Source organism: Narcine bancroftii, chromosome 1, assembly GCF_036971445.1.
Source record: "Narcine bancroftii isolate sNarBan1 chromosome 1, sNarBan1.hap1, whole genome shotgun sequence".
NCBI lineage: Eukaryota > Metazoa > Chordata > Chondrichthyes > Torpediniformes > Narcinidae > Narcine > Narcine bancroftii.
The window spans coordinates 257723175-257739570 of record NC_091469.1 but is presented as its reverse complement, the minus strand read 5'-3'; the positions used below and the strand labels follow the sequence as shown (position 1 = coordinate 257739570).

The 16396-nt window shown below is 42.9% G+C and overlaps 2 long non-coding RNA genes across 6 annotated transcripts in view; both read right to left on the bottom strand.

Annotated features, from left to right (window-relative positions):
* LOC138742094 (uncharacterized) overlaps positions 1-11622 on the bottom strand; it is a 67960-nt gene extending 56338 nt beyond the window's left edge. Inside the window, exon 1 of the long non-coding RNA XR_011343945.1 lies at positions 11494-11622. This is a non-coding gene — a long non-coding RNA (uncharacterized lncRNA). The remainder of the gene's footprint in view (positions 1-11493) is intronic.
* The window catches only part of LOC138742064 (uncharacterized), a 312510-nt gene that overhangs the window by 277925 nt on the left and 18189 nt on the right, over positions 1-16396 (bottom strand). The gene's annotated exons all lie outside the window — the stretch shown is intronic.

The following is a 16396-nucleotide window of genomic DNA, read 5'->3' as shown; positions in this document are numbered from 1 at the left end:
AAAGCTAGAGACAGTCAGATACTCGTCAGCAATGGCAGAGATTGCAGGCTATTACTGCCTGCAAGGTGAGGCCAAACACCATAAATAGCTGAATTGCTTCACTACCCAATGACCTGAATAGTTTATACGTTTGCTTTGAAAAAAAACTCAAAGGCACCAATGTGAATCCCTGCAGAAGCTGGCAACCCTGTGATATCTGTCACTGAGGCAAACGTCACAACATCCTTCAAGGTGAACTCTCACAAGGCATCAGGGCCTGATGGCACGCCAGGCAGGGTACTGAAAATCTGTGCCAACCAACTAGCCAGAGTGTTCAGGGACATTTTCAATCTCTCATTGCTGCAGTCGGAACAGTCCCACCGGTTTCAAAAGGGGCATCAATCATCCCAGTGCCGAAGATGAGCAGAATGTGCTGCCTCAATGACCACCTACTGTGATGAAATGTTTTGAGAGGTTGGTCATGGCTAAAATTAACACATAGCCAAGTGGACAAACAGCAGTTCACCTACCATCATAATCACTCCACAGCAGCTGTAATATCTCTGGCTTTGCACTCATCTCTAGATCACCTAGATAGCAACACATACATCAAGCCACTCTTCATCAACTACAATCATACCCTCAGTGCTAGTCAACAAGCTCCAAACCCTGGGCCTCTGCAACTGGATCCTTGTCTTCCTCATCAGAAGACCATAGTCAGTATAAATCGGCAATAACGTCTCCTCCCCTCTGGGAATCACCACAGGCACACCTCAAGGATGTGTGCTTAGCCCTCTGCTCTACACCCATGACTTTGTGGCCAGGCACAATTCAAATGCCATCTACAAATGTGCTGATGACACCACAGTGGTTGGCAGAATCACAGACGGCAATGAGGAAACGTACAGGAGGGAGATGGATCAGCAGGTTGAGGGGTGTCACAACACAGCCTTGCGATCAACATTAGCAAAATCAAGGAGGATTTCAGGAGGGGGAAAACAGCAGAATACAAACTAGCTCTCATTGAGTGGAAAAGGTTATGAACTTCAAATACCTGGATGTCCATATCTGTGAGGATCTGTCGTGGGTCCTCCATGTCAATGCAATCATGAAGAAGGGTAGACTTCATGAGGAATTTGAGGAGATTTGGTATGTCACCAAAAACTCTTGCACATTTCTACAGGTGTACAATGGAAAGCATCCTGACGGTTTACATCACTGTCTGGTATGGAGGTGCCAATACACAGGGCAGGGGAAAACTCCAAGGAGATGTAGTTTCACAGAGAGTTTTCGTGCCATCATGGGCACCACTCCATCAAGGAGGTATACAAGAGGCAGTATCTTAAGAAAGCAGCCTCTTTCCTCAAAGACCCTCACCACCCAGCCTATGCCCTCATTACATCACGAGGCAGGTAAAGGAGACCGAGGACAAAACCCCAGCAGCACAAGGACAGCTTCTCCCCCTCTGACATCAGATTTCTAAATAGATCATGAACATTCACTTTCTCTTCTTTAACTTTAATTTATTCATTTTTTAAATGTAATTTGCAGCAATATTTTCACCTGTGATGCTGCCGCAAAATAACGAATTTTGTGTCATCCATTTGACAATAAATTCTGATTCAGTCTTCAGTAGAAAAGGTGGAGTCCACACTCCCATCCACATTAATGGTAATGAAGTCAAAATAATAGTTTCAACTTCTTTGGAGTAAATAGCTCCGAAGCCCTGACCTGAGACAAACATATTGATGTGATAGTCAAGTGCACCAGAAGGCAAAGGAATTTCTGCATGTCTCTCCCCCCCCCTCCCCCCACCCCCAATCACTCAATAACCTCCACAGGTATATCACAAAATGCAAACTTGCTAGGTGAATCTTAGTCTGTGGTATGGGAGCTGCTCTGCTCAAGATCAGTAGTGGAGAGGGTCAAGAACTTTAAGTTCCTGGTCCCAATATCTCAGAGGATCTACTGGAGCCTCCATGTTGATGAAATCACAAAGGCGGTATGTCTGAGGTGGTTCAGTATGTCACCAAACTCTCTCGAAAACTTCTACAGGTGTACCATGGAGAGCATTCTGGCTGGATGCATCACTGTCTGGTACAGAAACAACAGCTCCCAGGACAAGAATAAACTCCAGAGGGTTGTTAACTCGGCTTGCAACATCAAAGGCACCAGACTTCACTCCACTGAGGATATCTACGAGGCGATGTCTTAAAAAAAAGCAGCCTCTATCCTCAAGGACTCCCACCACCCAGGCCATGCCCTCTTCACTCTGCTACCATCAGGAAAAAAGTACAGGAGCCTAAAGACAAGCACTCAGCAGCACAAGGACAGCTTCTTCCCCGCTGCCATCAGATTCCTGAATGATCAATGAACCAAAGACACTGCCTTTCCTTTTTTGGGCACTATTCTATTTATTTATTATATTATTGTAAGATGGTTATAATATAAATGTTTGCTCTATGACGCTGCCGCAAAACATTGAATTTTGTGACTTGTTCATGACAATAAATTCTGATTAGAAGTATGTGAATGCAGCTCAGAACTTAACACAAGTTTCCTTCCCCTACATGGACTCCAATTGCATCTCCCATTGCCTAAAAAACTGATAGACCCTTCACACTCTCTCCTCCCATCAGGGAGAAAGCTTAAGAATGTGAAAGCACGCACCAACAGGATTAAAGAAAGTTTCTTCCTTGCAGATGTCAGGCTCCTGAGTGAACCCCACGACAGTGTTCTCACACTGCTGTTGCTTGGTGGTAATTGGGCTTCCTTTTCATTTGTAATCCTGAATTCTGTAAATCGTGTTCTCAAAACAGCTTGTACGAAGGTTAGAGATACATTAACTCAGTGTTCTGTTTGCAGAACACTACTCACTGCATGAGGTATTTTGTAACAGGTAAACAAATTTAAACAGTGCAGAGATAGTTGCATCAGAAGGTTTCTCACACAGAACAGTGATAATGGTCAAGTAAATTGATTTTAAGAAGACACACAATAGACTGCAGGTGTTGGAATCTGGAGAACAATCAGCTAGAGGAATTCAGCAGATTGAACACATAAGTGGGAAAACAAGAACAGTCTGCATTTTGATGAAAGATCCTGGCCTGAAACCCTCTAACTCACTGAGTTCCTCCAATAGATTGCCTTTCAAATCTGATTTTATGTGTTGGTGTCTTGGGTAAACTTATATTTCTCATTTTGTTCGTTTTAGATTGGTCACAGTGTTTGAGCTACCGAAAGAAAATAGACACACACACCGAGAGCAGTTCAGTTTATACAAATGTTTATTACAAATTCAAAAGCTGATTTCACACTACAATATGCAAGCCCTTCCCAACTATACTTATCAACGCTTGGACTGGTCCCAACTACCGAAGCGAGGCAACGACTGCACACTTGTATTAGGTTGTCAGGGCGCCGGTAGCAGCTTCTTCACCTCCCCCGACCGGGACGTTGCTCGGACTCTGGCTGTTCTTCCTTCTTGACAAGGGGTGTTCCCACCCCTTGGAGAGTCTAAACTTCAGCAGCAGGACCACAGGCTTATATACCCCAAAAACAATTAATCATGCGCCTACTCCTTCTAACATTTGTCAGTCAAAATCAAAACTGAACATACTATTCTACAATTTAGAAGATTAATTATTATGGAACCAGTATGTTATGATTTCCTGGTTTATCTCGTAGATACAAAGACTTATTAAAACTTCTCGAGCAAGACAGGTTATGACCAATTCGTCAATTTCAGAGTGTTGCATTTGACAACTGCTTTCCCTGGGCCTCACAGTGGAATTCCATTTCAAAGTGTATCTTCAGATAAATCCCCATGGCTGAATTTAATTACATCTGCTAGTTCTGAAAGTAAGGTGACCTGAGTGTGGACCCAGTGTCGTCAGTTCCACATAAGCAAAAAGCATCTGGGCACATGGTTTTCATCCTCCATTACAGTTGGTTACGTTATAACTAACTCAAAGTTATAAAATAAGGACACCTCCTTCAAATGCAGTCTCTTGGGTTCCACTCAATCTACAACACAAAGATCCTACTCAGGTCTCCAGAACAAAAGTCTTGAACCCAGAGCCTTCAGATGTCAAAGTATGGGTGCAAATCATTGTGTCAAAGGTGATTTTGCGGGAATTAGCCAAAGTAGTGGGAAAGCAGTAAATCAAGAAAATCTGTAGACACCATGAGGTTTAAAAAAAACCACAAAATGTTGGAGAAGCTCAGCAGGTCCAACACTGTTCTTTACACAGCAAAGGTAACCAGCATTACGGGCTTGAGAATGCTGGCAGGCATCTGAACAAAAGAGTGGGGGGGGGGTGGTAAAGACAGGAGATGATAGGTGGATGAGGGAAGGGAGGAGTCAGCAGCGATGAGGGGAGGACGGATGGTTGGGTTGGTAAGGGGGGGAGAAAAGAACTGGAAAGACAGGAAGGGGGAGGGGAAAGAAAAGGTGAGCAAGTTTAACAGAAAGCAGAGAAATCAATGTTCATGCCATCTGGCTGGAGAGTTCCCAGACAGAAGACAAGATTTTGTTCCTCCAATCTGGGCCGGAAGCCATGAGGCACAAGATGGCAGTAGAGGCAAGTAGCGAGGAAGGCAACGTGGCTGTGGGAGAGCAGTTTGACTAAGGTTTTCTGTCAGTATACAGTCGTCGGTGTCGAGCCCACAGTGAAATCAGCTTCAGGTGATGGCCGATGAAATCACTCTGTGTGTAGTCAGTACTGTGGAACCAAAGGAACTCAATAGAACTCAGATTGGGACACAGAGGCCAGATCAATTATTCATCCATATGTCATAATTATTTTGGTATTTGAGTAAAATAAAACAGTGGCACTGCTGGAGCTGCTGTACCAGTATGTTGCTGCTGGTGTGGACCCAGGAGAGTTGAGAGCAGAGTCTCAGCACTGCTCCGTAGGGTCCTACCACCCAGTCCTGATAATGATAGCTCTATTCTTGCTTTAAATGGCTTGTTAAAGGAGCTGAACACATGTTTTATTTTAAATTCTGCAACCGCAGAGGTCTGTACCCAATATGGCAATGCCTGTTCTGAGCAGTATTGCAGATTCCGGGGGAGCAGGGCACCAGAAATGGGGAGAACACCCCCAATTAAGAGAAGCATAGGAGACAATCTTACAGGAAAGGCAACCTTGCAGCGCACCAGCAAGTGGCTCAGTGGCTGAAGGACACACGCAGGCTACGAGCTGCTGGCGACTTGCATTTGAAGGACCAACACTGACTGCAGGCTGCCAGAGATTGGCTCATGGGAACCAGGTATCAGAACTGAGATTTGAGAGGGTGCTGGAGTTATGAAGGGGTCCTGAACTGCCTCAGGAGCTGAAGGCTTCCTGATCACATCAGAGGTTTGGATCTGGAGCCCAGGTTGCAAATAGTTTGAACTGGAGTCTGTGCAGTTGCAGAGGGCACAGGAATGCTGGAGCCTAGTCCATGAGCACTCCAGTGTCTCTGAAGTTCAAGTTCAAATTTATTTGTCATCCAATTGTACAAGTACAACCTGACAACACAGCGTTCTCCAGCTTGGTGTAACACTTCAAACACACATATAGAAAAATATATAAATATTCAAATAAATAAATAAATATTATTGTTAATTAAATAGTTCCATCACAAAGAGTTTGTATGAGAAGATCATTAGTTGTTCAGCAATCTTACTGCCTGTGGGAAGAAGCTCTTTCTCAGCCTGGTGGTTCTGGTTCTGATACTTCTGTATCTTTTTTCCCCGACAGGAATAGCTGGAAGATGCTGTGTGTGGGGTGATAGGGGTCCTCATTGATTTCTGCGAGCCATCTTTAGGCAAAGATCCCAGTAAACCCCATTGACGTGGGGAATGGAGGCTCCAGTTATCCTCTCTGTCATATGGACTGACAGCATCCATACCCCACTGCATGACAGCCAGCCAGAATGCTTTCAATTGAGCTCCTGTAGAAAGTTGACAGGGTAGTTGCCCGGTCGCCTTGCCCACCTCAATCTTCTCAGGATGTGCAGACACTCTTGCACTTTCCTGAGATGTTTTGTGGCCAAGATAGGTGCTCTCTACTTCCAAAGTAGTAATGTGTAATGTAGTTTGGTCTGTACAGCCCTTCAGTACCCATATAATCATATAACTTTTTACAGCGTGGATACAGGCCATGTCGGCCCTTCGAGTCCGTGCCGGTTCACTTGAACAACTCCACTAGTTCCCCCTCCTGCTCTCTGCCCAGAACCCTCCAAAGCTCTCACATCCATGTAAACATCCAACCTTCTCTTAAATGACAGAAGGGACCCTGCCGCAACTATCTCTTCTGGAAGATCATTCTATTCTGCCACCACTCTGAGTGAAAAAGCGTCCTCTAACATTTCTCCTAAAGTTTTGCCCCTTTACCCTTAACATGCCCTCTTGTTCCAACCTCCTCTGTCCTCAAGGGAAAGAGTCTATTTACGTCTAGACTATCTATTCCCTTCATAATTTTAAATACCTCTATTAAATCCCCTCTCAGCCTTCTACGTTCCAATGAATAAAGTCCCAGTCTCCTTAATCTTTCTCTGTACTCTCGATGTTGTAAGCCAGGCAACATCCTTGTAAATCTTCTCTGCACCCTCTCCACCTTATTTATATACTTTCTATAATTTGGAGACCAGAACTGAACACAATACCCCAAACCAGGCCTCACCAATCCCTTAAACAGCCACAGCATCATTTCCTAGCTCCTATACTCTATGCTATGATTTATGAAGGCCAGCATACCATATGCCTTCTTCACCACTCCTGTCTACATGGGAATCCACCTTCAATGAACTCTGTACCATAACCCTAAGGTCCCTCTGCGTACCTCAATACCCTCCCCTTAACTGCATATGTTCTATTTTGGTTATTTTTTTCTGAAATGCAGCACCTCACTCTTGTCTCCATTAAATTCCATCTGGCATCTTTCAGCCTACTTTTCCAAACAAACCAAATCCTTCTGTAATCCAAGAAAACCTTCCTCACTATCCACCACTCCCCCTATTTTTGTATCATCTGCATATTTGCTTACCCAGTTAACCACACCCTCCTCCAAATCATTAATATAAATGATTAATAAACATTAGGAACCTGGCACCCCGTTGGTCACAGGCTTCCAACCTAACAGACAGTATTCCAATATTTTACAAAGCTGCACCATAACTTCCCTGCTCTTATAATCTGTATCTCAGCTGATGAACGCTGCCACCATCAGGGTACACCAAGGCCCATCTGTTTCTCAATATTCTCCAAGTTCCTACTGCTACCCTTATTTGATGACACAAAATACATCACATTTGTCAAATTACATCTGCCATTGCTCTGCCCAATGTACGAGCAGACCATATCTTGCTGTAGTCTGTGATTATTCTCTTTATCAGCCACAGCACCAACAACACTTGTGTCATCTGAAAACCTACTCATCATACTTCCTACATTAACAATGACAAAACAAATGAAGGTCCCACTAATAATTTCTATGGTCCACCACTAACCCACTTTGACTAACATACCCATTCCCCTCTCTGGTCATGTACCCTTTCCTTTCTCTATAACCCCCATCCAGCCATTGTGTTTCTCCCTTTCTCTGTAATCCCCTTCAGTCCCACACCTATCCCCATCGCTATAACCCCTTCTGGCCCATACCCTTCTCTATATCCTCTAGCCCCCACACCGCACCCTATCTCTGTAACCCTTTCTGGTCCCTGAACACCTTTTCTCTGCATGTCCCCTCACACCCAACCTTATTTCTGCAACTCCCACTGGTCCATACACCCTCCCCATCTCAGTGACCCCCTCCAGCCCCCACACCTATTCCCATCTTTGTAGCCCCCTCCAACCTCCACACATCCCTATCTCTGGATCCTTCTCTGGTCTCTGGACAGCTTCGTTATCTAGATCACTCTCTGACACCCACCGCCACCCCCCCCCCCCACATCCAGCCCCATCTCTCCAGCCCCTTTCCCTATCTCTGTAACTTCTATCACACTGTGACTCCTAATACCAATCAAACTTTGGATCAAATTTTCCTTGGATGCCATGGTCTCTGATGTTTTGGAGCAGCCTTTCATATAGGATGTTGTCAAATGCCTTACTAAAGTCCATGTACCCTGCATCAAATGCACAGTAATATCTTCAAAAACCTCATTCAAATTGGTCAGGGGCATTGATGCCTCTATCAATCAGACTAATTAACTACAAGACAATGCAGATGGACAATTAAACCAACCTGTGCTTGTAGATGGTGAAAATAACAAAAAACTACAGATACTGTAAATCTGGTTCCGACAGAGGTTGATTGCCAGCATTAGGTAAATGCAAGGTAATCAACAAAATAGAGTTTTTCTTTCAGAGTGGCACAGCTAATTGAGCTTCCATCTCAATTTCAATGGCCTGGGTTCAATCCTGATCTTGGGCACTGTCTATGTCGAGTTCTCCCTGCAACTGCATGGGTTCCCCCGGCTCCTCTGCTTTTGTCTCAGATCTGAAAACAGCTGATGATTGGCTAATGTAAATGACCCCTCAGAGCAACTAAATGGCAGAAGTATTAAAGAGAATTTGAGGGATATGAGAGAAAATAAAGTTGCGTCCCACAATGGATTATATAAAGGAACATGGGATTGAATTGTAAAGAACTGGCACTGACCTGATGGGCTGAAAGGCCTCCTCCCTGTTAAACTAAATAATTGACAATTATAAAAGCATTTTTCAGATTCTCAGAGCACCCTAAATTCTCCCCTTCCAATAAATTTGGTGAGATTACAGTTCTTAAGGCAGTTTTGTTCATAACAAGATGCTCCTACAAAGATAGATACCAGTTAATTTGCTGTGTGAAGACTTTATGAGTGATTAACATTGGTCAGCAATTCCCATTCTTCAAATAGGATCAGAAAGATTTTAAGTTCCACTTGAATAAGTTTATCATTTTCTCTGACAATGCAACAGTCCCTCAACAAAGTTCCAGACTAAATATGTCGTGACTTCTAGCACTGGGATTTTAGGTAAGACTAACAGCTACTTTTGGGCAGAGGATCCTTTCTTCTCACCTCAGTAGAAGATCTGCTTCAGTGACAGGAGAATAATTGAGGGTAATGAGAATTTCCCAGTGAAGGGTTTAGTGAAGAGGCTCCAGTGGTAAGGTACACAAACTCTCTGTAATTAACTTGCTTCACATGTGACAATGCCCATTACGAATACCTGCACTACCTGCTGCTTCCAGGATCCTGTGCAATCAGCCACTTCAAAACACATACCTGGCACACCATTAAAAGGCTTCCCAATTCATGAACCTCCCAGTGGTAGCAAGTAGTTCTTCAATTTTCATGAAACCCACAAGGGAAAAACTGGCTTTGTAAGACCTCACCACTTTCCTGTCTGTAATGTGGCTTCCTTTTCAATATGGCAACTATATTACAAAGTAACACATAATATGCAAAGCACTTTTAGCCATTTCTGAGAGACATATGGATTGATCTTTAAATGTTCCAAATGGTGTTAATGCTACCATTCTGTGGTTGTGAAAAATGTATTCAATGTTTATTGCTTGGCCCAAAATACTTTCATACAGAGGATCCATCCAAAGAGCAGCCATGTCTCACATCTGAACAATACTTTCCCCATGCTCCAAAGGATAGAGTTCAGGAGATAAATTTTCTGGTTAAATTATTCACGTAGTAACTTGGCACATTACTAAAAGGGAGAATAGACTTCTGAAGCCATTCCAATGAGTTGCAAGGCAGGTAGAAATGTGTGGATTCCCGTTTGGTCACATGATCATATTTGGGCATTGTGGGCTCATGAGCTAGAAGGACCAGTTACTGTGCTCTATATCTAAAATTGAAATGCATGGCAAGTTCTTAAGAAGGCAAATGAAATGTTTGAATACAAACATAAGGATGTCTTGGCCAACAACATGGGCCACACCAGAAAGCACACCTAGCATATTACCTGCTGTTTTAGGTTAAGGATTACTTAAGAGAAGATTCACAGTGTAGATTTCTTGGTTGAGGGATTGCCATCAGAAAAGATTAAGCAAGTTGGGTCCATATTCACTGGAGGTTAAAAAATGAGGTATGAACTTACTGCAAAATAAAAGGTTCTGAAATCAGTTGACAAGGTGTATGGTAGTTGGTGGTTTCTACTCATGGAGACTAAAACTATCAGGCACTGTCCTAGAATGAGGAGGAGATGAGGAGCAATGTCTCAACTCGTGGGTGGTGAATGTTTGGACTTGTGGAGGCTCAATCATTGAGAGTACTGAAAGAAACAGGCCTAGCAGAGGAGATCTGAGGCTCCGTCTTCTGGGACTTTAAAGGTTGGTAAAAATATCCTGTGTTAAGGTCAGGCTATAAATTTAACAAAGAAAGTTGAAAGACCATCACCTTGGTAACTAAATTTGTATTTATCTAAATTGTTCTCCACTGACATCCTTTGTCGTTCCCTGTGCCTGCCATTTCTCTCCATTGTGGTCACTACTAACATACAACCAGTGGGGGGCACCACATCCCCACCAGCAAGTATTCACCAGTGACAGTGCTGTAAATAGATGATGAATCCCAGATCCTGGAACAAAGCCAGGGCTCATAACCACCAGAGCTGATAAAAAGGCTCCAGGTCAACTGTTGATTGTTAGCAAGTGGCATAGGCACTCTGTTCAAGTAAACTCATTGGACCAAATGCCTGCAGAATTTAATTTCCTGATAGTAAAGGTGGCCATGTTTCAAATTGGCAACTAGTGACATTGAGAGACAGAAAATATTATACCAACTGCCTGAATTCTCTTCCTGTAATTTTTGCATTCATCAGCTAAACCAGCCCAAGAAATATCCTTGTTTCAGGAACAGATGAGTTACCCAGCCACTGTCAGTCCTGATCCATAATGACTAACGGAAAGCGTGCAATCACAGGCAAACTGCTCCCCAAACTCCGAGACAATGGTTGCTCTCACCTGTCCCAACGTAGAACAATACAGCATGGGAACAAGCTCTTCAGCCCACAAAGTCTGCTCCAGACAATGCCTGATGAGACAAAATATCTTCTGCCTGCTCCTTATATCCCTCTATTTAGGTGTATAGAATATTTAAGGAATGTCTGCCCTTACACTGGCATCCACATCAACAGTCAAGGGTTCAAAAGGGCTCAAGAGGGAACGGAACCAAAAAAAAATGGGTGGATGGGGTGTGGATCAGGTTAATAGGGCAAGGGCAGAGGAACACATATCTGAGGAAATACATTTCAGATACGGTACTTGTTCTTGAAGGAAAACAGAGGTCCTGCAGGGACATACTTTCATTCTCATTCCACAACCCAAATATCTATTATTCTAACAGCAATGTGAATTAGCCTTGCAAAGTAACACCTTCACTAGGCTGAAAAATTAGTTTTAATCTTCCGTCAACCAATTATAACACCAACCAACCTCAGATTCACATAGCAACGGTCCTTTAGCCCATCTCATCCATGCCAACCATTCGCCCTCCCCATTTTAATCATATTCCAAGTATACCACTCACCTACACAATTCACAGTGGCCTGTTTTCTGCAGTCTCTCCTTTACAGCCAAATGACCTGTCAACCAGCACACCTTTGGAATGTAGGAGGAAACTGGAGCACCCAAAGGGAACTCACATGTTCATCTTAACCCTTCTCCGGTCGGGACTGAATAGGTCTCTGGCACTGGGTGGAAGGGGCTCTACTAGCTGGGTTGCTCCGATGCCCTGCCAGTCTGACTCAGGGGTAAATAAAAGTGGTGGAGAAATAGAGCTGAGTGCCTTCCACACAGAAAGAAGTCATTACCATGTTTTCAGCTAATATTGACAAGGAACATAATGTATTGGAGAAACAGGATAGGCCCAAGCTCAGTTCCCTGGGAGCCACCTGTCATAGTGTCGTGGTTACAGAAAGAGGTTCTTTGGATAGATAATTGAACTAGTGGATACAGTTTTAATTCAGGCGGCTATTAGAAGAGAGACTTTGGAGTGGTGTGGGCAATTGTGTCAGAAGCTGCAGGTAGGTTGAAATTAAAAAAGATGGGAGAACCTATTTTTATTGTGGTCATGTGGGATGTTTTTGGTGACTTTGATAAAAAGCTGTTTCATACTAGGTCAGTAGTGAAACCTGACCAGAACAATTCTCAATAGAAGTTCTTGGGAAGGTGAGCACACGTTTATTGGGGTACAGCAGGAAAGGAGAGGAATCAGGTTGGAATGCAATTGTATCTCACAGGCTTGATTTTATTTTGGAGGAGAAGACTATGGATAATTTATAGAGACTGAGAAAATATTAATGGTACCAACTGTCAGAGAGATTGAAGGAAGGGGAATTGGGTGGAAGTGGTTAGGTGAGCTTGATGAATCAGCTAGAAGTGGAATTCCAGACAATTCACCCAACAGGCCAATCTTAGTTCTCATGCCTCAGAGACATCCCAAGCCTCTCGCACTGGCCTATCTCAAATGAGGTGCCATTCCCTGGATCATGTTCCCATCACAGAGCAATCTAACCCAGATCCAGTTCCTCCTCAGTCCTGGGTGCTCAGATCTGATACTTTTTCAAGGAAGCCTCAACAACCCAGTGACATACTTCAGATCTAATAGATATTAACATCACACTCCCAGCCATCACAAATCCAATTCTGCATTACAAACTCTTCTCTGCTAAACCAGCCCAATTTAGATTATTCCTAACTGCTTCTCAGATTATCTAACAATCTCACACTAACCTGTCTCAGATCAGAAACCATAATAATTTACCACAACAATGTATTCAGATCAGATACCTTCTGACATACTCAATTCTCATTCTATCCCGATCACATAGTTCTTGACAAAATATCCCACACTCTTCCACTTTTCCTAACAATCCACCTCAATCGACCTCTGAACTGTGATCTAATGCAACAATAACAAACACCTACAAAAACTTCCTCCGATATGATCATTCCTAACATTCCATGCACCAAACATGATACCAATCTGATTCTCCATGACAACCAAGCATTAAAATCCAGAGATCTGAAATTATGGTCCAGGTTATAACTCGGACCTGAACGTCCAAGTGATCTATCGCTTGGAAACATTTGCACCAATGCAGCTAAGATCAAAACCCTTTTAACAAAAACTCACACACTCCCAATTCTGTTCAGCAAACCTTCCACAACTACCTCCAAAATTTCAATTTTGCCCCTACCAAAAAATTAATTCCCATGCACTCTAAGATCCAAAACCATCAAATAGTAAGGAATCCTCCCAGCAGTGAAAGTCAGATCTATTATCTTCTAACAAAATCTCTTCAAACTATCACCATCAATTCCCACCAAAACCTGTCACACCCAACAAGTCCCTGCACCAAACAATCTGAGCTCTGAAAGTTCTTTTAAATAAAAACACCCTAATAACCCAAATTCCAGATGTGAAGGTCCTGCTTAAACAGCCTTTGAATTACGAACAGTAAAATGGATGGTCAGGATTCAAAGCAGAGAGGATGAATAAATTGGAGATATCCAAAAGAGCCTACTTCTTTCCTGTAATATTGTGTAATATATATCTTAGGACAGTGGTTCACAAACTTGCATGATAAGACCCTCACCATTTATCTGAAAATATTACATATCCCGTAGTACATTCTATGAACAGAATTTAGACATATGGGGTACTCAGTTTCCTTGGGGATATCTGAGGCACCTGAGAGTCAATAAAATACTCCTAAGGCAGTGGTTCACAAACTTTTCTTCCCATTCATGTACCTCCTTAAGTAATCACTTACTAACCACTGAGCACCTCTGCCATGGGATGCTGTCAGTGTTCTGTGGTTAGTAAGAGATTACTTAAGGTGGTATGTGAGTAGAAAAAAATGTTGTGAACCACTGCCTTAGGAGTATTTTATTGACTCTCAGGTGCCTCAGATATCCCCAAGGAAACTGAGTACCCCATATGTCTAAATTCTGTTCATAGAACGTACTACGGGATATGTAATATTTTCAGATAAATGGTGAGGGTCTTATTATCATGCATTATCCTCGGGGTGAAGTAGAATTAATGCAGTAAAATGCTACATGTACCAACAAACTGGAGACTTCTGAATTAGCCTTCCATATAATCCAAGTGAAACAGTGACTTCCTCCAGGTAGAACTACTTACAGCAATTTTATAGCACCATTCACTGATTAGATTATAGAAAAGAGTGTTTGCTCTTCAAAATGTTCTGAAAATGTGCACCACAAACCAAAATAGCAAAGCTTTGGGTGCCTCGTTGGGAGTGTAGGGCAGATTTATCAAATTGATACTTGGAATTGAGAAGTTAAATTTATGAGAGTTTACGGAATAGATTCCCTGGAGTGAAAAACATTATTTGAATTTCTGCAATAACATTAAACTCGTAATAAGAAATCAGTGTTGCAATTTTATAATAAACCCAATTTTCCCTTCCATTTGACCTCAGTACTGAGAGTCTATCCCAGTCTCTGCTGATGCAGCCATCAAATTTGGATTCTCTTTTCTGATGTTCCTTCCTTAACCTGATCTCACCACCTAGCTATTTAATCCACACAAATTTTAAGGTGAGGGGCGGCAGGTTTATACAAGCAGGAGTTGGGGGCTACCCTTAAGGGGAAAAAAAACATCCCGACTAGATGACAATAAAATGGTTTAATTCCAGGGCCATCTGAATTAGAGAAAGCATGGTCAATCTGCATGACAGATTGCCTGTCAGCCCTTCCTGTCTCATTAATAGTACCAAGAACATTAATTAACTATCCCAGAGGTATCTAAGGTTGTCTGCAATTAATCATCTGAAGCTCTGCCTCCAAAAATAGCCATTGGCAATATTTGTTAAAAGAAATAATAAATCTACAAATATGCCAATGACCAAAACCCAAATTTAGCAAAAAAGTACTTGTTTTTGATCTATATGTTCTTAATCCATCTGTGTTCAGAGCGTGTCTACTTGTGCTTGTGAATGGAAAACTGAGATCGGGTGAGAGTTTTATGTTGAAATCGTGCAGGTGTATGTATTTGCATATGTACGACATTTTTGTGAAGGGCGAGTATGTACACACATACTACGTGTGAGTGTGTGTGGGGACAGGAGCAAGGGTGTTGTATTGGTGCAGATTTATTTGTTGGTGTATATACTGTATGTATTTATCGGTGGGTGTAGGTGAGAGTGGATTTGAGATTATGTGAATGTGTCTTAACATATTTGTAGGTGAGATTGGATACACAAATGTCGTTGTCGATTATCTGTGTGCGCACATGTGCAAGTGTTTGTGTTCAATGCATGCTTCTGTTGAGAAGAGGGGGAATGTAGGAAACTGGGTGTTTTGGTATGTGTAAATTCATTTGTGGGTATGCATGGTGTCAGATGGAGGATGTTAAGCGTGTGCATGGTTCAGGGTTTGTAGGTGTGAGGATAAACAAAGTAATGTTGGGGTGCATGTGTGTTTGTGTCTATGGATGTGCAGGTTCAGATGAGCAAATTTTTAAATTTAAATTTAGACATAGCTCAGTAACAGGCCATTTCAGCCCATGAACCTGCACCCACCCAGTTACAATCAATTAACCTACAACTCCCGGATCATTTCAAATGGTGGGAGGAAACCAGTTCCCCCGAGGAAAGTCCACGCAGACACAAGGAGAATGTACAAACTCCTTACAGACAGCACGGGATTCGAAACTCTGTCCCGGCTGCCCTTTTAAGTGGAACTTTTTGTACATGTGTATCTGGGAGCTTTGAGTACATAAATGCATGGGCCCAGAATTACACTTAACACAATGGACAGTAGCAAACCCATGGGGGACAGCGCCAGACCCCGTGGGGGGACTGCGCCAGTCCCATATGAATATTGGGGAGCAGAAATCTGCAATTAGGGTAGAGTGAAATGCAGCTACCAAGTGTCAAGATTACATCCTGCAGTCAATCTTCTTGTACTCTGAAAAATGAGGAGTTTGATATTGATTCCACCCACTTCTCCTGACAGGGGCCAAATTAATCAGAAGACAAAAATTTGATGTGGATATGTTCTGACCTTGTTGGACTTCTGCTTTGGCAAAGGATAATGGGGGTAGTTACTTTGATAATACAATATCAATGAGACACAGGACATAAGGAATGTTAAGGGACCACACAGTATGACCCAAAGGACTTTCCAGAACTATTGAACCCAGTGGCAGCACGGAGAGTGTAGTGGTGGGCACAATGCTGTTACAGCGCCAGTGGCCGAAGTGTTTGCATGTTCTCCCCGTGCCTCCGTGGGTTTCCTCCGGGTGCTCTGGTTTCCACCCACCTTTCAAAATGCACCGGGGGCTGTAGTGTTATGGCATGGGCTTTAATGTTGAGCTTCGAGGAAGAGTCCTTCCCATTTCACTAAATGTTGCACTTAGTGTCCAAAGTACTTTGCTTTCTGGATATCCCCTCCACTGT